The sequence below is a fragment of the Podarcis filfolensis genome (assembly GCF_964270895.1).
Source record: "Podarcis filfolensis genome assembly, chromosome: 11".
Taxonomy (NCBI): Eukaryota; Metazoa; Chordata; class Lepidosauria; order Squamata; family Lacertidae; genus Podarcis; species Podarcis filfolensis.
This window is the reverse complement of record NC_139613.1, coordinates 7,673,733-7,697,983: the sequence shown is the minus strand read 5'-3', so window position 1 is coordinate 7,697,983 and position 24,251 is coordinate 7,673,733. Positions and strand designations below refer to the sequence as shown.

At 46.1% G+C, this 24,251-nt stretch overlaps 1 protein-coding gene and 1 long non-coding RNA gene across 4 annotated transcripts in view; one reads left to right on the top strand and one right to left on the bottom strand.

The window, feature by feature from the left end:
• The window catches only part of SETBP1 (SET binding protein 1), a 270,233-nt gene that overhangs the window by 221,616 nt on the left and 24,366 nt on the right, over positions 1–24,251 (bottom strand). The gene's annotated exons all lie outside the window — the stretch shown is intronic.
• LOC310744533 overlaps positions 1–24,251 on the top strand; it is an 86,440-nt gene that overhangs the window by 45,705 nt on the left and 16,484 nt on the right. The window lies entirely within an intron of this gene.

The window sequence follows — 24,251 nt, the reverse complement described above, 5'->3', positions numbered from 1 at the left end:
GTGGCTGACCTTTTATTCACATGGCCAGATTAATTGTTTGCAATGGTATTTTGCTCCTCTCTGCTGAATGCAGTCGGTTGTCTGTTATCTGTCCTTCACATGTAATTAATTGTGCTTGGCTCTTGACTCATTAGAAAGTGGCTTCCCTCTCTCTCCGACAGCCCCACAACCCCCCACCCTGAATGACGTGCCCAAGTCCCAGTGAGTATTATATAGGTTAAATCATGTTTAAGTAACTACATAAATAGTAGGTCAGTTTTGCCTTTTGTCTAGGACTGAGACCGTTGCTCAGCTCATTTCTCAACATGCCAAACCCTTCACTGCTGAGCTGTCTCCCGTGTGGGGAGGAGGTGGCGGGGGGCAGGGGGAGAAAGACACTAGCCCTCTGAATGGGATTCGTTTCTTCATTGTTGTACTCCCATCTCGCTCCATCCAAGAGCAGCTCCAGCGGGTCTTCTCAGTGATTTTCCATTCTGGTTCTGATGTGATCCACACCCATCTACACAGCTTCAGCCATGAACATTCACTGGGATATGAGCTATGTAAAAAAGAAGTCTCTTCCCAACATGTACCCTGAGGAATGCATGAGATGGAAACTGCAATCACGGCTGGTAGCCTTGCCCATGACAAGGTGCCTGCTGGTCACATCCCCAGCAGGTCATGTGCTAATGGCAAGCATCCACCTGCAATCTGAAGAGATGCAGCCTGGACTAAGGTATACGACCCCAGTGAGAACTAGGTAGGACCTTCGGCGTGCTTAGGTTGACACGGCATTTTGCTTGGACTGAAATCTAAAGTCGGTATTTGGAGTTCTGCACATTCCTTCAGTAGTGATGTGTAGAAGTGAGAGCTGGACCATAAAGAAGGCTGATTGCTGAAGAATTGATGGTTTTGAATTATGGTGCTGGAGGAAACTCCTGAGAGTCCCATGGACTGCAAGAAGATCAAACCTATCCATTCTGAAGGAAATCAGCCCTGAGTGCTCACTGGAAGGACAGATCGTGAAGCTGAGGCTCCAATACTTTGGCCACCTCATGAGAAGAGAAGACTCCCTGGAAAAGACCCTGATGTTGGGAAAGATGGAGGGCAGAAGGAGAAGGGGACAACAGAGGACGAGATGGTTGGACAGTGTTCTGGAAGCTACCAGCATGAGTTTGACCAAACTGCAAGAGGCAGTGGAAGACAGGAGTGCCTGGCGTGCTCTGTTCCACGGGGTCATGAAGAGTCGGACACGACTAAACAACTATACAACAACAACAACATTCCTCCAAGACATCGCACCTATTTCACTGCCTTGCCTCGAATTAGAGGAGGAGGAGGAGAGGGGGAGAAAGAGAGGATGCAACAAAAGATATGAAAGGAGGGGCTGGGAGAGGAGAGGAAGATGGGAAGGCACACAGACCATCTGAAATACTGCATGTGAATGTCCAAAAATAACACAAGCAGAATCTCCCCACCATCTGCTCCTGTGCTTCCTGAATGGCTTTCAAAGCAAAGCGTCTAGCCAAAACCTCACACACCGAACAGCAATCCTAACAGGATACCAAGAAGGGACGGTGGAGGAATTTGTTGAGCCTGCTTCTTGCCGTAAATGACTTGCCTATGAATCTATTTTTTTGGGGGGGGGGTGCTAGAAGTGCAAAAAGTTTCCCCCATCCTCAAGCTTCCTTCATCTTATCAGCCTAATTTAGAAGGGATGAGGAACCTTTTTGTTGTTGCTGATGCTAAAGGATTGTGAGTCAGAGTCCTGGCTGATCTACTGCAAATGACTCGGAAATCCATCAGTAGACTCCAATCTTTCTCCTGTCCACCGCAAGGGTAGTGGGTGGGGCAGGAGACAGGAATTCAGTCCTCTGTCACTGTGTGAGCTTGGGACAGTCTGTCTCACTCCCAACCTCACAGGGTTGTTGTGAGCACTGCATGAGGGGAGGAATAATGTATGCCACAGTGTAATAATAATAATAATAATAATAATAATAATAATAATAATAATATATTATTTATACCCTGCCCATCTGTCTGGGTTTCCCCAGCCACTCTGGGCGGCTTCCAACAGAATATTAAAATACAATAACCTATTAAACATTAAAAGCTTCCCTAAACAGGGCTGCCTTCAGATGTCTTCTAAAAGTCTGGTAGTTGTTCTTCTCTTTGACATCTGGTGGGAAGGCGTTCCACAGGGCGGGTGCCACTACCGAGAAGGCCCTCTGCCTGGTTCCCTGTAACTTGGCTTCTTGCAGCGAGGGAACTGCCAGAAGGCCCTTGGCGCTGGACCTCAGTGTCCGTGCAGAACAATGAAGGTGGAGACGCTCCTTCAGGTATACTGGACCGAGGCTGTTTAGGGCTTTAAAGGTCAGCACCAACACTTTGAATTGTGCTCAGAAACTTACTGAGAGCCAGTGTAGGTCTTTCAAGACTGGTGTTATATGGTCTTGGATGGATAACACATGGATGAAGGATGGGATGAAATTAAAAAGAGGTATCAAAGTTCTCCTCTTCTCTTTTAGAATTTCCTCCTTTCCAAGGTTCATCTGGCACAATGCTGGTGCTGATAACTTTTTGGCGGCAGTGAAGGACACACCATTGTGTAGCTTGTTGGAAGAGAGTGAAGCAACTGGGGCAGCGGCATCACTTGCTACATGATGCTTGCTTTCAAAATCTGACATTTAAGAGCATACACACAAGTTTATTGTTGGTTTGCTACCGTAACCCACTTTAAGTGTGTGTGTGTTTTTTTTTATCATGGGTGGGGCTTATAAAGTGAAGGAAACAAACTATCTGCTACCAGGAACCAGGATCCTACCACCAGTTCTGAATCCCACTAAGACAGGGGTCAGCAACCTTTTTCAGCAGGGGCCAGTCCACCATCCCTCAGACCATGTGGGGGGCTGGACTATACTGGGGGGGGAGAACGAATTCCTATGCCCCACAAATAACCCAGAGATGCATTTTAAATAAAAGCACACGTTCTACTCATGTAAAAACACCAGGCAGGCCCCACAAATAATCCAGAGATGCATTTTAAATAAAAGGACACATTCTACTCATGTAAAAACACACTGATTCCAGACCATCCACAGGCCACATTGAGAAGGCGATTGGGCCGCATCCGGCCCTTGGGCCTTAGGTTGCCTACCCCTGCACTAAGATATAAAAAGAATGCATATCTGTAATCTCTGACTTCAATTTGATACGACTGCTTATCATTACAGATGGGGGTCTTCGGTTATTTTTCTGTATGCTTATAGTCTACCCTTTACAGCAGAGGTGACGAATTTTGGGCCTGGGTGGGTCAAATGTAGCCCTCAGATGTCTTTCCAGGCTACACCTCCAACTGGCTCTGCCTGCTCCACTGCTGGAGTGTATTTGCCTGGCTTCAATGTGTCTTCTGAACTCTTGACAATACCTGTTGCTTGTTTGGGTGGAGGGGCATGTGAGCATATACAGAAACTAAGCTAGTGTACCAAGGCAAAATTTGCAACTGGTGCTCCACCCACTTTTGCCCCTGACCCCACCCATCAAACACTGCCATGCGGCCCCCAAAAAGCTGCCCCCAAAGGAATTGGGGGCCCTGGGCTGAAGAAGGTTCCCCACTCCTGCTTAGGTAAAGGTAAAGGTAAAGGGACCCCTGACCACTAGGTCCAGTCGTGACCGGCTTTGGGGTTGCGGCGCTCATCTTACTTTATTGGCCGAGGGAGCCAGCGTACAGCTTCTGGGGAGCCAGCGTACAGCTTCTGGGTCATGTGGCCAGCATGACTAAGCTGCTTCTGGTGAACCAGAGCAGTGCATGGAAATGCCATCTACCTTCCCGCCAGAGCGGTACCTATTTATCTACTTGCACTTTGATGTGCTTTCAAACTACTAGGTTGGCAGGAGCAGGGACCGAGCAACAGGAGCTCACCCCGTCGTGGGGATTCGAACTGCCGACCTTCTGATCGGCAAGTCTTTGGCACAGTGACAATTAATTCTCTTTTTTTTTAACATGACAGGGAGCTGGATGATGAAGAAAGAGGCTCGACTTCCAAGACTGAGGAACCAAATGATATGGAAACGGGCATGCAGGTTAATTTGCAAGACCTAAAATTGGGAGCAAAGGTCACCCATAATCTAAAGGAAAGAAGCTCGATCACACAGAAGGTCATCCCTCCACAGAGGCCCAGCACCAGATGGATCTTCGAATCAGAAGCCACAAGCGTATTACAAAGTCACTTGTAAGACACAGCATAAGCCCGCTTAACGTCCCCCAGGAGCGGCGAGCAGGCAAAGGATGCTAGTTCCTACAGCTGTCAAAGATCTGTGATATGTCCAAAGCGAGATAACGGCTGACTTCATCCTCAGATGTCGCATCAAAGTGGTGTTTCCTGCTGCAACAGTCTGACATAAGCCACGGGGAAAGTTAAGGTTATGTCCACCGCCAGTTGCGCCAGTAAAGTAACTGTGAACAGGGGAAACTGAGGCTGTGGACACAATGCACATTTTCAATGCACATTATTTCCCCGCAAAGCATCCTGCGGACTGTAGTTTGCCCCACAGAGAGATACAATTACAAGCACCCTCTAACTACATTTCCACTTATTCTTTGTACACAGACTAAGTCACAATACACACTTCTAATAATAGCACAATATGAGTCTGCCCATATTATTGATTTGGTTGGGGGGTTGGGGTTGCCTATGTATTTTGTGTTCTTATTTTGTATTTTTATGTTGCAAACCACTCCTGTAGTCTTCAGATAAAGCACAGGATAAAAATGTAATTAATAAAGAAACACAGTCTGAAACTTCAGTTAGGGCAAAATCCTGCTGCCAAGCTACTGTGTGACAACCAAGGGCCTAACTTTGTCTTTACTGGGTACAGTGGTACCTCGGGTTACATACGCTTCAGGTTACATACGCTTCAGGTTACAGAGTCTGCTAACCCAGAAATAGTACTTCAGGTTAAGAACTTTGCTTCAGGATGAGAACAGAAATTGTGCTCCGGCGGCGCTGCGGCAGCAGGAGGCCCCATTACCTAAAGTGGTGCTTCAGGTTAAGAACAGCTTCAGGTTAAGAACGGACCTCTGGAACAAATTAAGTACTTAACCCAAGGTACCACTGTATTTATCTGTTTCGGGGTTCAATTTAGCTGGCCTGGGACCAATTTACCTCAGAAACTGCTTCTTACCCTCAACATCATCTATTTGCAGCTGCTTTTCCTTGGTGAACCATGCTCAAAGTGCATCCCAAACTAAGGAAGTTTATGTAAGATAATTCACTAACAGGAACAGGACAAAGCAAAACTTAAAAACTCATCTAACCAAGAGTCTAATGCAGGTGTGGCCTGTAGTCCTCTGTATGTGGCTGAACTACAACTCCCATTAGCCACAGCAAGCATGGCCAATGGCCAGGGATAATAGGAGTTGTAGTTTAGCAACATCTGGAAGCCCAATGTCCCCTAAGGTAAAGGTAAAGGGACCCCTGACTATTAGGTCCAGTTGTGGCTGACTCTGGGGTTGCGGTGCTCATCTCAGTTTATTGGCCAAGGGAGCCGGCGTACAGCTTCCGGGTCATGTGGCCAGCATGACTAAGCCGCTTCTGGCGAACCAGAGCAGCGCATGGAAACACCGTTTACCTTCCCACCAGAGCGGTACCTATTTATCTACTTGCACTTTGACGTGCTTTCGAACTGCTAGGTGGGCAGGAGCAGGGACCGAGCAACGGGAGCTCACCGCATTGCAGGGATTCAAACCACTGACCTTCTGATCAGCAAGTCCTAGGCTCTGTGGTTTAACCCACACCGCCACCCACGTCCTAACGTACCACAGCTGGTGTGACATTTCTTCAAGATGCCTTTCAATGGATAGTAAAACCTTTTTTTAAAAAAAAAAGCTCACTTTTAATCAGTAGCCTGCTATTTCTTTATGTGCAACGTAGAATTCATTATATTATATTTTATTGCATTCATTTAATTCAGCCTTCCCCAAACAGTGGCTGGGCTTGGCAGGAGTCGCCGCCGTCCAAAGCATCTCGAGTGCACCAGATTAGCTAAGGCAGGTCTAATAGAAAAGACATATATAAATGCAATACACTAAACTATGACTAATACCATCATGCGTTATGAATGTTTCAGTGTTGGCATTTCAGAAACAACCAACCCTACTGCTCTATTGCATTCTCAAGGACATGAGAAATCACACGCCCAAGAAGCACAGCTCACACCCTTGGTCTTTGAAGGATGGCCAATGATGCCCAAGAGAGCATTCAAACATGGTAAGGGCTGTTTACAGGACACCAGTCTCTCTTATATAATAATGACCAAACTTGTCTACCAGTCCCACTTCTTGGTCCTCAATACTTTCGGCAGTGAGGGTGGGACAGAGAAAGCAGAGTGGCAGGCAGTAAATGATGCTTTGAGCAAATCTGTAGCCTTTGGCCGCTTGGAACTGGACCGGAAGTTCCTCTGCTTGCCCTTATTTCAGGCAGACTCAAGAAACTCCACAACACCAGCCTACCAACCATTATTCTCACCTGAGACCTAGTTGCATGTCAAGCAACCCACCTGCCTGCGGAGAGAAAACTGCCCCCCCCCCACACACATACACACAAAGAGGGAGAAAAATGCATCTGAGAAAAGGTCAGTCCTGATTCACCTTCCTGGCCATAAAGGTAAAGGGACCCCTGACCATTAGGTCCAGTCGTGAACGACTCTGGGGTTGCGATGCTCATCTCGCTTTACTGCTCGAGGGAGCCGGCGTACAGCTTCTGGGTCATGTGGCTAGCATGACTAAGCCACTTCTAGCGAACCAGAGCAGTGCACGGAAACACCGTTTACCTTCCCGCCAGAGCAGTACCTATTTATCTACTTGCACTTTGCCGTGCTTTCGAACTGCTAGGTTGGCAGGAGCAGGGACTGAGCAATGGGAGCTCACCCCATCGTGGGGATTTGAACCGCCGACCTTCTGATCGGCAAGTCCTAGGCTCTGTGGTTTAACCCACAGTGCCACTTTAAATCCCCACCATCCTCAGTTGACTTCGCAAAGATTCAGCATAGCCCAGCTTGGGTGATGTCAGCCTCTGCAGGCCAAACCCTTAAGATAAGACTTAGCTTGTTTGGGGGGGAGGCAAACTTTTAGAACAACAATGACCATCCAGCAGCAGTGTCTGAGAATCAATGGCCAGAGGGTGGGAATGCTGGAAAAAAGCATTTCTGCTTTTCCACCCAGGGAGATTAACACATGGAGATATATATGTATATATATTTAAACACACACACACAAGGGGGACTCCCTTCCCCAGCTGACAGCAGCAGCTGCAGCCTGTGACACGTTTGCCGAATGGCAGGGAATCAAATCCAAGACAAGGAGGAGAAGGAGAAGAAGAAAGAGGACAACTTTTCCATGGGGAGCAAGAAACACAATACGAGTCCTTTTCTTTCTTTTTTTAAAAAAGAAGAAGAAAAACCACCCTGCAAATACTGGCCTGATTTGAGTTTTCTTTTAGAACAAAAGAGAAAATGCCGTAAAAAGAAAGAAAAGGGGGTGGGGGTTTGAAGCTTATTCTGAAAGCCAGATCAGCAGATGGTTCTTTCCATACACAAGCAAGAGTGTTTTTTGGGGAGGGAGGCAGGAGGAGGGAAGAGGGGGGGGAGAGAAGAGCTGCCACGAATCAAATCAGTGGGATGTGACCGAGGCAGGCATGTTGGGGCGGCCTTTAACCCAGCATTTGCACAAAGGGCTATTAAAGAACATGAATGAATAGGCTCCCTGGTACATACAGTGAGCAGCTGCTGCTTTACATAGTCGCACTCCAGGCCTTATGAAAACAGAACGGGAGAGATAGATAGATAGATAGATAGATAGATAGATAGATAGATAGATAGATGATAGATAGATAGATATAGATGATAGATAGATAGATAGATAGATAGATAGATAGATAGATGATAGATAGATAGATGATAGATATAGATGATAGATAGATAGATAGATAGATAGATAGATAGAGATGATAGATAGATAGATAGATAGATGATAGATAGATAGATAGATAGATAGATAGATAGATAGATAGATAGATGATAGATAGAGATGATAGATAGATAGATAGATAGATAGATAGATAGATAGATAGATAGAGGCTACCCCAGGATATGCTATAGCAGTGTGGTAGAATGGAGACTAAACAATTACAGGGGGTTGGAACAAGTTCTGAGGAAATCATTAGTGCAACTCATCAGTCATGAGAACAGAAGATATATTAGCCTGAAAAGATATAGCTTCCTATTAGTTAGCTACAGAGTTGTTGCTGTTTTTTTAAGTAAATAAGCGCTCTTATTTTTAACAGGCTTGTAGATGCTCAACTAGTCTACTCAACATCTCAACACAGGTGGACTGAATGTATGGCTTGTGCGTCTTGTTAGGTTTGTTTAAAAAAAAATAAACTAAACAAAGAAACAAGGTAAACTCCTCCCAAGAAGTGTGTGCAAGCTGTCCGGTTAGGAAGCAGAAAACTAGTTTTCTGTGTGGCTTGCTACCAAAGCCATGTTCATATGCCCACAGCACGATCCAGGAGAGCATGTGCTCAACAGGATGCTCAACATATGCTTAGGAATCCAACTATGTACAATTCCATGTGCATTTGTCTATCACTGGATGTTGACTATGGATTACAGAACACTGCATGGTATCTTTGCTTCAATGTATCCATGTGTGGTTGGCATCACTGGATCAGGGCGACTCCTCAGACGTGTTCCATAACACATATGACCTGTTTGATCAGCTTTGCAAGATCTGGTCAATGGCCCATCTATTCCAACATCCTGTTCTCATAGTGGCCAACCAAATGACAATGGGAAGCTACCTCTGACAGTGAACCTACGACATAGCTATATCCTTGATCTTTTCCAGTCCTCTTATAAAGCCATCCAAATTGGTAGCCATCACTGTCTCTTCTGGGGATGAATACCATAGTTTAACTATGTGATGTGTGAAGAAGCCTGTCCCAAACCTTCCAACAATTAGCTTCACTGGATGACATCAAACTCTAACATTATGAGTGGGGGTTTCTAAAGCTTTTAGTCCTGAGATAGGTGGATGGACAAGGTGGTCCCCCTCCTTCTGCATTTGATTAGGGATCTGCCTTGCACGCAGGACTCACGTTCAATCCCCGTCATCTCCCAGTGATGCAGGGAGAGATCCCTGTTTGAACCACTGGAGAGTCACTGCCAGTCCGTGTAGACAAGACTGAGCTCAATGGACCAATCGTCTGACTCGGTATCTCTGTCCAGGCTTTGTCAGCAAAACCAGGAAGTTGATGTGTCTGCTACCATAAACTTTCCCTTGCTATCGATGCTCCTGCCTGTTTCTCTGCTGTTATTTTAAAAATGAAACTCTGTGGTTTTGAAAACAGATTGTTTTGCATTGGTTGTTTCCATTGTTGCAACTGGACGATTGGTTTTTGCAGGTTGCTGTGTGTTTTCATTAAGAGAAAGGGCAACTTGCAGATGTATGAAATGGTTTCCACAAAATAATAACAGGTCTCCTCTTGCAACGCTATGATTTTATTGTTTGCTGGGGCCCTGAAACCAATGAGTAACTCCCCTTACGAGGCTCTGTGGGTTACACGCGATCCGAGTTTCTGCTGCTGAACTCATTGAGATGACTAAATATTAAGTGTTTCAAGTATGTACACACAACGTCGAGTGCATCTTTCAACAGGAATGATTGCCATACCACTACAGAGGTCTCTGGCTTCTCCTTTAACCTATTATTACATTTCCCATCCTGAGCCTCTCCTGCAGCCTTGACATGGTTCTCGTTTGTTGCTGGACCCTGTTATTCACAGGTTGTTATGTCAGGAAATTACACACCTGCTGCATCTCAAACAATAGACTCTGGCTGCCTGTACCCATAAAGCACAAAGGAGACTTCCCACGGAACCCCCTGCTCTTGCAGATTCAGGTCTGTCTGCGCAGCCACTGTAAACTTGTGCTTTCAAAGGAGTTTACAACACCCAGCCATAAAAAGCAACCACAAAAGCGTTCCAGGCTGGTTTTTAGTGCAGAAGGTTTCAGCTGAGAAACCCTGTGCTGCCTCTTTCTCTCTTTTCCTTTCCTTTCTTTACATATTAATAACAAGGCAACAAGCATGGAGAGAAGAAAATGTTCAGGGATTCAGATTGTAAAACATACCCGTTAAATAATAAAAGCCATCCCACTAATACAGTGAATGTCTCGCTGTCAAAACCCACAGATGTGCAGAGCTGCTCTCTCCAGCTAACGTCTTTTTAACCCAGGAGGTTGTGCAATGAGAAGGTACATGCAAGAGAATTGTACCCTAGTCATTGTGCTTCATATGGTGGGAAAGTGGTCAGTAACTCACCTAAAAATACTCAATGTGTATGTTAGCACTTGTAAGTTTTTTTAAAAAAGCTACAACCTTTTCCCCGATGTGTGCTAGTTTACTATACAGTGGTACCTCAGGTTACATACGCTTCAGGTTACAGACTCTGCTAACCCAGAAATAGTGCTTCAGGTTAAGAACTTTGCTTCAGGATAAGAACAGAAATCGTGCTGTGGCGGCGCGGCGGCAGCAGGAGGCCCCATTAGTTAAAGTGGTGCTTCAGGTTAAGAACAGTTTCAGGTTAAGAACAGACCTCTGGAACAAATTAAGTACTTAACCCGAGGTACCACTGTATCCAGAGAAGTTTGCAGAAGAATGAAAACATGACTCACCTACAGCCTGAAATGGAGCAGTCCAGAATTTTGCCTTCTGAGAACTTGATGTCTACACATCAAGGAAGGGATTAATACGGAAGAAATCAGAAGCCCAGATTGGCACAGAAAATTTATTTCAGAGCACTTGTGCAAGCACACAAGCACACACCACAAAGCGAAACCACACTGATAGTGATGAGCTCAGTTCTCAGCTCTGAGCAGGATCCTCATCTCCTTGACTCCTTTAGCTCTGCTCTAGGGATGACTGTGCAATGACCACAGTGTGGCTCCTGCAAGCACGTGGTAGAAAGAAAGGTCTAGTGTGTGAGCTCGCTAATCTTATTGGTAGGGGACGCTCCCACCCTTGGTGTCTGGGAAGGGGCAAGAATTCTGAATGGACAGTGAGGGCTAGCAGTTGGCCAACCAACTGCTTTATTAGGTTATCAGTCGGTCCTGGCAAGAACTTGTCCAACTGGCACTGCCCTACTGGCAAACGAATCAGCAATTGTTTACATCTCTTAAGGATAGTGTGCTTCAGTTCTCGGTTGCACACAGAAGTATGTCGAAACTCACCTGTGGCCCCATATGCACTATACAATTAAAGCAATATCATACCACTTTAAACCTCCTACCTATTAATTCTCAGCAGCCCTATCAAACTAAAACTCCCAGGATTCTTTGGAAGAAGCCATGACTGTTTAAAGAAGAATGATACTGCTTTAGATACACTGTGCAGATGGGGCCTGTGTTGCATTGGTCAATCAAGTCCAGATATGTCACAGATTTAGGATACTTTGCTAAAATTGGTTCATGGCCCTCAGCTTTGTTCTCTAAAATCACTCAAGCATCATGTAGTGGGAAACTTGCTGTGTCACACTGTTGGTTGATTGCTTTGAAGAACGCTTCAAAATTTGCACTTATCCAAATTTCATGATGCAATCATACAATGAGAAAACATGGACCAAATAAAGCATATACGGTCATACCTCGGAAGTCGAACAGAATCTGTTCCGGAAGTCCGTTCGTCTTCCAAAACATTCGGGAACCAAGGTGCGGCTTCCGATTGGCTGCAGGAAGCTCCTACAGCCAATCAGAAGCCACAGAAGGTGCGATAGACGTTCAGGTTCCAAAGAACGTTCGCAAACCGGAAGAATGACTTCCAGTTAGCGACGTTCAGGAGCCAAAACGTTCATCTTGCAAGGCGTTCGACTTCCGAGGTACGGCTGTATTTGGAAAATATCTGCAGAAAAAATGCCCATATTTAGAAAAAAAAATAACACCAAAATATGTGCCATACTAAAAATGCAAAAAAAATCTACATTAGGAGAAATGCACACAACTATCTTCATACACACTTTTAATAATAATAATAATAATAATCAAGTTTGCAAACTATGGCATACATAGGGTGAACTGAAACTAAATTTGGAACAATGAGAAACTGTATGGTGGTCTGCCAGTTTGTCGCCTGCCTGAGGGGCAGGTCCAAAAATAGAGTGGGCAAGAGCTTCAGAAGGCACGATACATGGCTGGTGGTCTTTGTTTGGCTTGGTGGGTCACAAGTTATAGATGCCTGCTTTACAACATTATGCTTGAGGGAGGAGGGGAAGTTATGGCCCCTCTCCCTCCACCCCCGCCCATTAACCTCACTTCCCTCCTCCTCCCATAAAATGACAGAAAAATCAGCCACACTAAAATGCTCTCTTGGAATGGCAAGTGTGGTGCTCTCTGCCCTCAGCTGCCCTTAACCAGTTCCAATTACTTCCTGACCACGGCAGCTCATTTCTAATAAATACACAAAGCAGCGCAAGGGACATTTTGTTTTATCATGTTTCAAAGAGACTGGAGGCTTTGTTTAAAGGCACAGGGACACCGAGTACTAAATAAACCAGGAAACACAACTGAGGAGACTGCATGGAGATATATATAAACACACACACACACACACACACAGAGAGAGAGAGAGAGAGAGAGAGAGAGAGAGAGAGAGAGAGAACGCCAGGGGGCTAGAGGGCTATGGAGAGGAGAATTAAAATAAAATCCAGCCTACACAGTCAAGGAAGCCAAGTGAGTAAATTTGAAAGCTATGAGGACCTTCCTTTCCATGGTTCAGTAACAATAATATGTGTCAGAAATATCCATCCATTTACAGTCATACCTTGGGTTACAGATGCTTCAGGTTGCGTTTTTTCAGATTACGGACCCCCCGAAACCCAGAAATACTGGAACGGGTTACTTCCAGGTTTCTGTGGTCGCACATGGGCAGAAGCGCTAAATCGTGCTTTGCGCATGCGCAGAAGTGCCAAATCGCAACCCGCATGTGCGCAGATGTGGTGCTGTGGGTTGCAAACGTGCCTCCCGCACGGATCACGTTCGCAACTCGAGCGCCCACTGTACTGGAGAAAGAAGCAAGGAACGCTATAAAAAATGCAAAATATTAAAGCTTGATCCTCAGCCTACTGGCCGTCAAAAACCAACTCAAGGGTGAAAGTCAGTACACAAATTTAAGAAATAAGTATTGAAATTATAATCAGTCACTGGGGAAATTATTCTGCACAACGGGGCTCCATGCAGCAGAGGCAATACTTAAAGTGGCCGTCCCAAATGGTGGCTGGTGGTGGGGATGGATGGGGTAGAGATGCAGGTGCCCTTTTCAGCTGAGTGTAAGTTCTGTTTAACTCTTTGGTTCTGCTTTGACTCAGCCTTGGTCTGCGGTGGGTCTCCAGGAAAAGGACATTCCACACTTGATGGAAGAAGATACATGGGCAGGGTTGCAGCTGCTGGTCTGAGCATGTGGGAATGTGCGGAGAAGTCTCTTACACCTACTGGGCCAAGGCTGTGGTTGGCTTCATAGGGTGGGTTGACCATAAATGCACATGGGAGAGCAGACCCACAGAGAAACAGGGAGGAGCTGGCTTTGCATGGTCCTTGTCTGGTGGTTCTCCCAGCATGTATGTGCACTTTCCACTGCAACAGTCGTTTGACCTGTGGAATACATTCTGTACAATATAGGGATACTGTACAACAACCGATGCTCCCTAGACCCCATTCACATGACTTTTTATCAAACCGTGTTCTCCGTATCCTCCATCCTTACATGACTATTGGAAACCCAATGCCTTGTGGGCAGTGATTGTGACGTCTAAATCAGGGATGTCCAACAGGTCGATCAAGATCTGGTAGATCCCCACAAGGTTTTGGTAGATTGCGGTCCATCTCTGGCTCCCTTTCCTTAGAGTTGCTAAAACTGACTCCTGCCCCCTCACCCCACCCTTATTGTTTGATCTCTGGAAGGTTTCTCTGTGCTGATGTTTTCATCCATAGCAATCTTTTTGCTTTTCCCCAAAAAAGCTTTTTTTCAAAACCCTAAAAAATGGGACTTTCCTTCCCAAAAAAAAGCTCAACAACTTTGAGCTGATCGCAGTCTCTTGAGAGTTGGTCACCCCTGGTCTACATCACAGTCAGCCTGGATAGCTGGTTAGAGCATGGTGCTGATAACAGCAAGGTTGCATGTTTGATCCCCATATGGGACAGCTGCATGTTCCAGCACTGCAGGGGGTTGGACTTGATGATCCTCAGGATCCCTAGCAATTCTATGATTTTGTGTATTCAATACTAGCAAGCAAACTATGTCTCTCCAAGCACATGGCTCCTTCTATATAAATATTATTCAGTAGCGCTAATCATAACAATAAACATTACAGTAACTTCTCATCCTTTCCCATGACACAGTATACTTTGTTTTTCATTATTTCCGTTTCTGTATATAGCTGAAGCACAGTGAAACCAGACACAAAGTTTCGCTTCCTGGTTTTCATACGCTACTATCACCTGAAAAGAGCATGAATCACAGCTGTGATGGATTCAGCCTGCTTTAGCCAGCTTCCCTGCAGAAGGATCTCTGCATCACCAAAACCAAAATCTTACACGAGTGCCTATTCTACTTCTCACTGGTGGTTTGGTTCAAATCTCACGTCAAATAGTGTTTAAGGAGGTTTAATTACAGTAATGGCCCAGTTAAGATCTTCCATCTAGGTTTCCTCATTTGGCCTGTTTCAGCCAAGGCACACCAGCCCATCTTACAACTTACACTGGGCTTGCATTGCATCGTCATGATCACTAGCTCTCACATAACGCAGCTTGGCAACCGTGCAACAACCGCTGATTGACAGGTGGGCTGCTCCCCACCAGTCAGATCCAGTATGTTGGCTATACTGCCTGGGGCTGATGGAAGATGGAGTCCAAGTTGGGAGCCAGTTCCCAGGAGGCTGGGCCCATTACATGTTCAACCTACTCAAGGAGATGGAGTTAAAACTTCAAGAAGCTCTACTCGAGGGCCACATTTCCCCATGTGAAGCTGCCCAGACCCTGAGGTCATCATTTGAGGGCCCTTCTTTGTGTGTCTCCTCCAAGGGAGGACCAGCAACGAGTGAATAGACTTCTTCTATCGCAGCTCCCTATCTATGGGGTGCTCTCCCAAGGGAGATCTTCTAGCACAAACCTTTTTAGGCCTAAAGACATCTTCAGTTCCCGGGAATTTAAGAAGCACCAATGTTTTACTCTAACTGTGTTTATGTCTCTTCATTGCTGCATTTTATGCTTGTCGTAAATTGCTTGGGGACTTTTGTTGTGGCAAGCAATTCATAAATTCAACTAACCTGACCTAAGCTATTCATGGACCCCTAAGAAATATTACCGTATTTTTCGCTCTATAAGATCCACAAGACGCACCTAGTTTTTGGAGGAGGAAAACAAGAAAAAAAAAAATTCTGGATCTCATAAGCCAGAACAGCAAGAGGGATCGCTGCCCAGTGAAAGCAGCAATCCCTCTTGCTGTTCTGGCTTCTGGGATAGCTGTGCAGCCTGCATTCGCTCCATAAGACGCACACACATTTCCCCTTACTTTTTAGGAGGGAAAAAGTGAGTCTTATAGAGCAAAAAATACGGTAGTTACTGATTCCATGGGAATATAAAGAAAGGTGAGGAATGAGCAGAAGCAGGGAAAGTCCTCTGTCCCTCTCTTATCAGCCTCTTCATCATGGAATATTTCTCATATATATATATATATATATATATATATATATATATATATATATATATGAAAAACCCTTCTCATGGAATGAAGGAAAAAAGCTTATTCTGGCTTCAAATCCAACTGCAGATCCCAAAGGAGAAGATCATATGCTCAGAGGGGATCCCACGATGGGCTGCCCTTTTCAGCGAGAAGCCACCATGGAACGTGAACATCCAGGCACTCTGCTCAAGCCGCCCACAAGGGGAAAGAATACGGCTAATGCGGCGGCAGGCAGAGGCACCAAGGAAGCCCCAAGAGCCCGCTGGGAAGGGAAAGCAAAGGCAGAGGCAGCCAGTGATCTGGAAGCGAAGCAAGGAAAGAGCGCAATGCCCACAGGGCCCTCTGAAAAGGAAGGGTTGAGCAGCGAGTGAATCCTTAAGGAGCGAGGCAAGAGGGAGAGAAGATGCTAGCTGGCTGGGATATAGGCGGTGCATTTCAACTAACACAGTCTTAATCCAAGCAAGAGAGCAAGGTAAAGGTACCCATGCCCATACGGGCCAGTCGTGTCCGACTCTAGGGTTGTGCGCCCATCTCACTTAAGAGGCCGGGGGCCAGTGCTGTCCGGAGACACTTCCGGGTCACGTGGCCAGCGTGACGAAGCTGCTCTGGCGAGTCGGCACCAGCGCAGCACACGGAAACGCCGTTTACCTTCCCGCTATAAAGCGGTACCTATTTATCTACTTGCACTTAATTGTGCTTTCGAACTGCTAGGTGGGCAGGAGCTGGGACCGAAGACGGGAGCTCACCCTGCTGCGGGGATTCGAACCGCCGACCATACGATCGGCAGGTCCTAGGCACTGAGGTTTTACCCACAGCGCCACCCGCGTCCCTAAGAGAGCAAGGAAGGGCCATGACTAGGGGGGAGAGCTATCTGCATTGCATGCAGTGGGTCCACGGTTCAATCCTCAGCATCTCTCCAGGTAGGGCTGGGAATGTCCCCCTTCCCTGGGACCCTGGAGAGTTTCTGCCGGTCAGTGTTGAGAATGCTGAGCTCGATGGACCCAGTGGTCTAGAAGAGAAAGGTTTCGCAAAAGCTCTTCCAACAGAAAATCTGGCAGCACACTGGAAGCGTGAACAGCTCAACACAAAACACACATCATACCATCTGGGCACAGGAGAAGGTGGGATACAGCCTGGGGTGGGAGGGCAGCACAGTGCCAAAATTCCTGGCACCATCTTGAGTGGACTCTGATTTGATCCCTGCAAACCCTGCCTGCCTATTGTGGGTGAACGGCAACCAAAACATTCAATGAATTCTGTTGAAACCCACCCAGAGTGCCTGGGGAAACCCAGCCAGATGGGCGGGGTAAATTATTATTACTGCAAACGGGTGGCAGAGGATCACACTCCATGTATCTGATGAAGTGGAATCTTGTCCACAAGAGCTTATTCCATAATGAAAATAAAATGGTTCAAGTCTTTGCCACAAGACCCTTTGCTGGTTTTGCTGCAGCAGACTTGCACCTCTGGAAACCTCGGTCCTGTTTGCACAGCCCAGTCACATCACATAAGAAGCTAAGCATGGTTCAGAACATCAAGCCAAGTCCCTGCACTTGTCCAGAGAGGGTTTTCTGCATGCAGGTTTGTTGTTGTTTTAAACTGCCCACTCACTTTGCACCAAGACAGATGTTTCCCCAGTTACTTATTCCAACAGACTGAGAAATATCAGAACAGTGAGGCAGTTCATGGGTCACCCATCAACGGTCCCTCATTGGTCAGTCCCTCAAGTAACACCTGTGCCAACCATGCCAACACAACATTGTCTCATTATATTTGTTTCTGTGCCCTTCCTCACTCTGTTCTCCCTTGAAAACCACGGGAGGAAATTTACTACTTCCAAACCGGATACAACCCCTTATCACAAAGCTGATAATGTCAGTCACTCTTCCCAGAACGAACAAACATAAAAGTGAAATTCCATTGTCTAGAACAGCGTGTTACATAAAGGTAAGGTGTTCTAATGAAATTCATAATTTGGAGGGCTGCACCTTTTTAAAGTGAGAGCAGGGAGAAAGTGACAAGTTAAAGCAGCAAACAGAACTCAATAAGCTGAAAGGTTGCTGCCCAAAGGACTAACTTTCCTGCTATTTTTAAGCATAGTGATCACAGGTGTATACCAAATCAAACACCTACTTCATTCTGGAGCCCTAAACACAACAACCTGGAGTGAGAAGCCTTTGGGTGACTGTAATTGCTATTAGTTCTCGCTACAACCACTCACTGACAGCTTCCTTCTAGCGGTTTTTGAGCACTGCCACCCTCCCACTACAGTTGCTCACCCTTGCAGTTTCCTTTCTGAACCTGCTAAATACATCAGACACAGCTGGAGGGCGAGTAAAGCAGGCCAGGGGGCTGTGATAAGAGCCGGAAGAAGGCTCTGCAAAACCACAACAGGCATCAAGGGGCTTCCCGTTGGCCTGCAAGCTAACTAACCACCCACATCACATCTGACTGCAGGTACCAAAGAGATCACACTACAGTACTCTAACTTAGTGCTTCCTCATCTTATGCATCAGTGCTGCTCAGTGTTAGAAACTCAAGAGATATAAGCTAGGCGCTACCCTTTAAGCAAATGGCACCTTAAAGCTAGATTACGGTCACCACAACAGAATATATATTCGCCAGGGGGCTGGACTAGTCGCTCCTTCCAACGCTACGATTCTATGATCCCAACTACATTGACTGTAGCTTGCTCTTACAACAATTCACTTGTTCCAGTAGGCAAGGAAAAACACACACAGAGGAAATGGAAATGGAATTGACTACGGACTAAGGCAGAGGTTTTCAAACCTGGCACCCAGAAATCTCCACGTAGTAGCAACTAGACTCATGCCAGGAGCAAAACATGCCTGGTGCCTGAAGAATTTCAAATACTGGTGCTGCTTAAGTAAAATAGAAACTCGTACGTCAGGTGTCAACAGCAACAACAGGATTCACATCTATAGCCTAGCACAGTGGTTCCCAAACTTTCCTGCCCCCCATGGACCACTTGGAAATGGCTGAGGGTCTTGGAAGACCACTTAATCATTTTTCTGCCCATTGTGGCTATTGTAATGTTAAAAAAAAGGAGTAATGGTAAAGGAGCCCTGGACGGTTAAGTCCAGTCAAAGGCGACTATGCAGTTGCAGCGCTCATCTTGCTTTCAGGCCAAGGGAGCCGGCGTTAGCCCACAGACAGCTTTCCAGGTCATGTGGCCAGCATGGCTAAACCGCTTCTGGTGCAACAGAACACCATGACAGAAACCAAAGCGCATGGAAATGCCGTTTATCTTCCTGCCACAGTGGTACCTATTTATCTACTTGCACTGGTGTGCTTTCGAACTGCTAGGTTGGCAGGAGCTGGGACAGAGCAACGGGCGCTCACCCCGTTGCGGGGATTCGAACCACCAACGTTCTGATCATCAAGCCCAAGAGGCTCAGTGGTTTAGACCACAGTGCCACCCGCGGCCCTATTATAATGTACTGTGCTATGCACTGTATGATTCCTTTGTGTTTCAAATGCCGCCTTCCCTGGTCAATTCAGGTCTTTCCTGCTCACCTTTGTTCTCCTGTGTTGACTATCTTCTCTCTCACACACACTGCTTCCTCTTGCTCTGTCTTTCACATTCTTTCAAGTTGTGGGCCTCCTGAAGGAAGCTTTCAAAACACTGGTTGTCCACAGACCACACCTTGGACAACCCTGGTCAAGTGGGCAGGCTCATGCACACCCAAAGCATAGGGCACTCTGACCCTGGTGCACACACACCCATCAAAAACAGGGTAGAAAGAGGAACTTACAGACCCTGATTTCCTACTTGTAGGTTGTCTTGGAAGAGTTGGGTACTAAATCAAAGATTGCATTAATTTTCCATTTATAGATAACAGCCAGAATCCGGGAAGCTCAAAATTGGAAGACTAATCTGGTCCCTTCCATTCATGCTTGGTTGGTTAAAGTCCAGACAACCTTGAAACGGTTGAAATTAACATATTGTATCAGGTTTAGGGAAGGGAGATTAAAGCCCCTTTGATTTGGGGGACGACTTTAGCAAAGTCATTCTAAATAAGAGACAGTATTCCTGTGGCAATATTGACGATAGAGAGAAATGGTGGACTTTACATTGCACAGGGCTTGCATCATCCTGGATAGTGGTCACTTAGGGTGGGTGGGTGTGTAATGTTAAGAAAGGAACCAGGTTTTTAAAGAGTCCAGCCACACCCTGCTTTTTGCATTTCCACTTTCATGCACGAGCACCAAAACATGGGTGCTGCAGTGCAGATGCACCCTGACATTAGAGCACCAGAATTTATTAAAATATCTATTTTATCCTTTAGAAAGCAGGATCAAATGAATAATCAGAGACCGAAACATCCTAAAAGCAAGGGAGAGAAGATCTGGATAATGGAACCCCGGAGAACATTCACACTGGCCCATTTACCACTGATTTACTCCTGAATGTCACCTCCCTGCAGCATTAGAAACTGAGATATGAAAGCTACATGCTAAATGGCACCTTAAACCTAGCTTATGGGTGCAACACCAGAGTGTCTAGGTGTGCTTTTTTATAACAAGAATACGGTGCTGAAAATGTATGAACTGCAGCTAAAATATGATGTTCATTTTTAACATGGTCTAGTCCTTCCCCTGCCCACCCCCCTAATATTCTTAAGAGGGTCTCTTCTCCAGTCTTCGGAGAGTGGCTGGAAGCGGGGAGGCAGAAAAAGGTATTCCTTTCTTTCCACTCTGCAGTTTTAATCTGAAATCTTAGGCGCAGCACTGCGCCTGGAGCTCAGAAACTGCTCACGCTAAGGAAATTCCCTGTCGCAAAATGCGCCTAGAACAATGGGAGCGTTGAACACTGCATCTCTGCTGCTCACTCTAGATCAGCTGTACTTCTGGTTTTCAGTAAGTGCTGAAAGAGCTAATGGGAGCTTCCCGCCATTCCCCCTTTGCATACAGGTAAGATATGGTTCTGAGCACCTTCTGCTTTCCTAGGCAGCGTCCTCTGCGCATGTGGGAGTCATGGGACAGCCATAAATTACAGCTCTGATGGTAAGAGTTTGCACACAAAGATGAAAAAGTACCATGGCCAATGACAAGTGATTCAGTTAGCATTTCAAGGTGAGTTTACATAATTTGCAGTTTTCAAAACAAGACACAAACCGAAATACAGACAGCCTTTGATAGGCACATCTCTCCAGATTTTGCAATGCAGCTCTCCAGCCAAGTAGCGTGTACAGAAAATGTATATGCTTGGGGAAGTTTTCATCTAAATGTTTCAAAAATAATAATAATAGAAATATGCATTGTATTGGGAGAAACCGTTTTGCAAAAATGTGTGTATCGGACAAAATTGCGCATAATAATTGCATACATCAGGAGAAATCTGCACAAACACAGCGAGAAATTTTCATGAGGGCTTGAAAAAATATCCCAAACAGGTATAGAAATGCAGAGAACTGAGCATAAGGTTGGATCAATGAGAAACGGAGAGAAATCAGAAGTGACAGATTCTACCTGTGAAAGCAGAGAGCAGATTGTGCAAAATGGCCCCAGGTACAACGATCTGGGCAGACTCACATGTTACACTCACTACATGGGGCCCTCACCAAAGCAGACACATTATGCCGTATCCATCTTTAAACAGCCACGTGGACCTGTTTGGGCCTGTATTTCCAGACGCATGTATGTGCATGAGAAACATGCATGCGCACTGATGTTCCCTGCAGCAATCATCATAACATGCAGAGCCGCTTTGCTCTCCGGAGAGAAGGCAGTCAAAGGAAAGAACAGTCATCCCCGAATTACTGCCTAAAAATAAACTCACCTCAGAACCACAACACCAGCGATTCTCAAAATATTTTTCTAATGAGGAGCCACACCTTGGGAGAAGCGGAGATTGCCTTCTCCAGTTGCCTTCTCTTCCCAGGTTGCAATGATCGCAAAACACCCCTGAGGCAATTAGAGCAACAGAGGAGAGCGGTTCCTTAATGTGTTTGCTTTGCGTCTTGAAACACAACAGCGGAAAAGTGGCTGGCAACCAAGAGGATATCCCCTGAGAAGCTGGAGCCTGACTGCTTTGGGTCCAGTGGTGAGTCCCTGGAAACGTGTCATCTTTTATAATACATCCTCTGAGCGCCTTCAAACCCTGATTGGATCCCAGCCTGGCCTCCTGATTCGCTAGGAACCTTACAAGAACTCCCCGGCTCAAGCTAATCCTCAGGCTTCAATCCTACCTAAGTGTAAGCTCGACTCAACTCAGCAGGACTTACTTCCGAGTATGCATTCAATGCCTATCTTCAATAACCTGCTGTTTGCATTTCCAAACTCTCCTTCTGTTTTATCCAGTTCTTGATTAACTGACATTTGGTTTCCCCACAGGCAAGATTCCTGTACCTTTAAGATAAAAGAAAAGGCAATGGACCCCTGGATGGTTAAGTCCAGTCAAAGGCAACTATGGGGTTGTGGCGCTCATCTCGCTTTCAGGCTGAGGGAGCCGGCGTTTGTCCACAGACAGTTTTCCGGGTCATGTGGCCAGCAGGACTAAACTGCTACTGGCACATGGAGGACCGTGACGAGTGCCAGAGCGCACAGAAACGCCATCTACTTCCCCGCCGCAGAGGTACCTATTTATCTACTTGCACTGAAATGCTTTTGAACTGCTAGGTTGGCAGGAGCAGGGACTGAGCAACGGGAGCTCGCCCCATCACAGGGATTTGAACTGCTGACCTTCTGATCGGCAAGCCCAAGAGGCTCAGTGGTTTAGACCACAGCGCCACCCGCGTCCCTCCTGTACCTTTAGCAGTTATGCAATAAGTAGAAATTGACCAGTTGAATATTTCCTCATCCTGTGAGGGGTGAGAATCAAATCGGATATGTCCCCACAATTAGGGATACTTCACAAGTTTCCATATCCCCCACCAACAAAAAACATGGCCGCTCTGCCTCTGACTGTTGCGTTGTAAGCAACAATACCACGGATGAAGCTCCATCTCAACATGGAAGGTGTCACAATAAGGAAATTCACTTGTTGAATTTCTCAACTCCTTTGCAGCAGTTGAAGGTTCAAGACCCCCCACAGATTTGGGAAAGGAGAGGCATTAGGTCTAGAATGATTTCGTTGTGTATCCTAGACCTCACCCTTGTGGAAGCACACCAAACCAGACCAAGGCTGGGTTGACAAGTGGACCTTCCACGTGCTGTTTCGGTGCTCTAGAACTTATCCAGTGGCCTTCCATAATAAGGTGCACTGCAGAAACTTCACCCTGACGTCGCATCTAAAGTGGTGTTGCTCACTTGAGTGGCAATCCTCTTCCAAATATCTCACCCCAGGCCCTTCTGTACAGCTAGATTAGAGCCTCTGAAGGGATGCATATTATCCCCCCGCTCCTCAAATTTCAGCACGCAGACAGACATGTTAATTGCAAAACACCTTCTTAAAGTCGGCTGTCATTCCAAGGGTCTGCAAGGTTGCTAAGAAATGTACTTTCTTCCCAAAGATTCCTCTTTTACAGAACAAAACATCCCCCCATGTCCATAACGCACCATGGAATGAGTCCTTACTCGTGTGTTCTCTCAGGAAGTACTTGAAACAGAAATCCCACCACCTGTGGCTTGCCAAAAATGAACATTTTCAGAAAGAAAGAAAGAAAGAAAGAAAGAAAGAAAGAAAGAAAGAAAGAAAGAAAGAAAGAAAGAAAGAACCACTTCTGCTGTCCCTCATTTCAAAGTCTTCCACCTCTGTCTTTAAATCCCTAACAGTTGAAATGATATTGGGGTAGGGTGGGCTTTCCCTGGAAAATCTACTTGGAAGTTTTTGCCTTGCAGAGAGCACCCCATCCATGGACAACTGGATTTTTTCTTTAAAAGAAAAAGGGAAAAAAGCAAACATCACACAATCCACCTAATGCAGACCTTGCTAATGGAACAACCACACGATCCTCTCCTTCTGGAAAACCTTCTCCCTGTATCTATCCCTTCCTTGTCAACACAGCCTGTTAGAACTTGCTCTGATGCAAAGAAGCCATTAAGAGAGACACGCACACCAACAGAGACTGCAGTTGCACGCCGGAGCCTTTAAACCGCACGAGCTCTTCCGGTCTTAAAGGCACGGCCTTTGTGTGCATAACACTAACAGGGCCATTATATTGCCCTTCAAATGGCTCTTTAAAACACCCTTCAGCTGAACCCCCGACAATGGCAAGGCAGCTGGTGTGCAGGGGGCCAGGGAGCTGCTTATGCTAATAGCATTCTCCCCGTTGTCTTGTTACGCCCACCCATCCCCCTTTCTCCACCTCCATCTGTTTATCCCGTCCACCTGTTGTCACATATTTAGATTGCAAAAAAAAAACCACCCTTTTGGTGCACAGATTGCCTCGTTCGCTCCCGAACCAAACAAGGCTGACTTCGTGTGACAAAGGAGATCCCCTAAAGTTAGCAAGACAGAGAAGGGCAAAATGTTGCATTCAGGACACCGGCAGATGCAAAAATAATATAAAAAATGAGGATC